Below are 1,667 nucleotides of genomic sequence, written 5' to 3' on the forward strand. Positions count from 1 at the left end.
TAATGATGCAGCAAACCTGAAAAATTCTGAGGGAGGATCTGACCTCCCTCAGAATGACAACAACATGTCTGGTGGTAATTCAGAGCACAGGAGACTGTTTCAGGAGCACTGTTAAGAATATTATCAAGATTTACCATGAACACCATGCTCATGCTGTATCTAGGTAAGATATGAAGGGGAAAGTGGATACTAATGTCTCTAAGGGACCATACTCCACACAAGTTTGATTTCATATGGATCCCCAGGGAATCCACTCTGGTTCTCAAAGTGATAATGCTCTCAGAAAGAATTTTATTCCAGGTCTTATTGAGGAACAAAGGACTGCAGTAATAGCAGGTGAATGTCTCCAGCCATTACAGCATTTGATACTTCCTTCTGAGTAGCATACCTTTCTATTGGTTCCAAAGGATTTATTCTTCAAAATGGGCATGGGGAGAGGTATTTATGCTGTGATCCCAGTGAATGTTTTGTGCTAATGTCAAGTACTGGGACTCAGCTTTTGATTTTCTTGCAGGACCCTTCACAAAAACCCATCATCTGGGCTGAGCCAGGATCTGTGATTGCCACAAATACATTTGTGACTATTTGGTGTCAGGGGTCCTGGGAGGCCCAGGAGTACCTTCTGCATAAAGAGGGAAGTGTAGATCTGTGGGACAGACAGTTTCCTATGGAAAACAGAAACAAGGCCATGTTCTGCATCGAACGCATGGAAACCATCTACACAGGGATATGTAAGTGTTACTATAATAGCTCCTGGCTTGTCAGAGTATAGTAGTACTCTGGAACTAGTAGTAACAGGTAAGAGAAGAGTCTGGGCTTCTAGCACAGGATCTCCCCTAAGAAGGTCTATTACCCATGAGTATCTCTCTCAGATCTCAAGCCTAAAGGACATCCTGCATAGTTTAAGCTCATTTCACACATTGCCCCTTGTATCTTTGGAACCCAAGAAAAACCCAGCCTGTCAGTCTGGCCCCATAGAGTCTCTTATCATGAAGTATAGCTCATTACTGGGATTCATTCTGATCCAGGAAGGAAAACCTAAACTCTCATGGACCATGTACTCACAGAAACATGTAAATCAGCCATCCCAGTCTCTTTTTCCTCTGGGCTTTGTGACTCCAAAACACAATGGAACATTCAGATGCTATGGCTATTTTAGGAACCTGCTCCAAGGGTAGTCAAAATCAAGTGACCCTCTTGACCTCCTGGTTTCAGATAAGAACTCTTGACCCACCCTTTCTTAGTGTATAAAGTCACTTGGGTCTCTTTTCCAAGAAGATCACTAACCTAGAAAAAGAGTAAGGAAACGTTTCAGTTTGACAGACTGTCAACCCTCCATAGAGAAGCAGCCTTCAGAAACCCCTGATGCAAGTGCTCTCTTCTATGATGAACTGTAACTTATCTGAGACTGGGAAGTTTGAGAGGGACACAGACATTCAAGAATGCAGAGCCACAAACGTGTGTCTACAACAGTGTTTTAGACTGTTGGAATTACTTAAGGTCCAAGTTGAGGAAGAAAAAGACAGGTTATAGTCAAGAGCTATGAGTTCAAATACTTACCTCTCAACCCAGTTCTGACAGGATCCAAGAACCAGTTCCCCACCCTCACTGAGAATGGTAGGTGAGGGCTCTCTTAGAACACCGTTATATTAACTTGTGATATCATT

General features: G+C 42.8%; 1 pseudogene; it reads left to right on the forward strand.

Moving 5' to 3' along the window:
* The first annotated feature begins 475 nt into the window (after positions 1-475).
* Lilrb4-ps1 (leukocyte immunoglobulin like receptor B4, pseudogene 1) lies at positions 476-1,229 on the forward strand (annotated as a pseudogene).
* The last annotated feature ends 438 nt before the right edge of the window (positions 1,230-1,667 follow it).

The sequence above is a fragment of the Rattus norvegicus genome, chromosome 1 (assembly GCF_036323735.1).
Source record: "Rattus norvegicus strain BN/NHsdMcwi chromosome 1, GRCr8, whole genome shotgun sequence".
Lineage (NCBI taxonomy): Eukaryota > Metazoa > Chordata > Mammalia > Rodentia > Muridae > Rattus > Rattus norvegicus.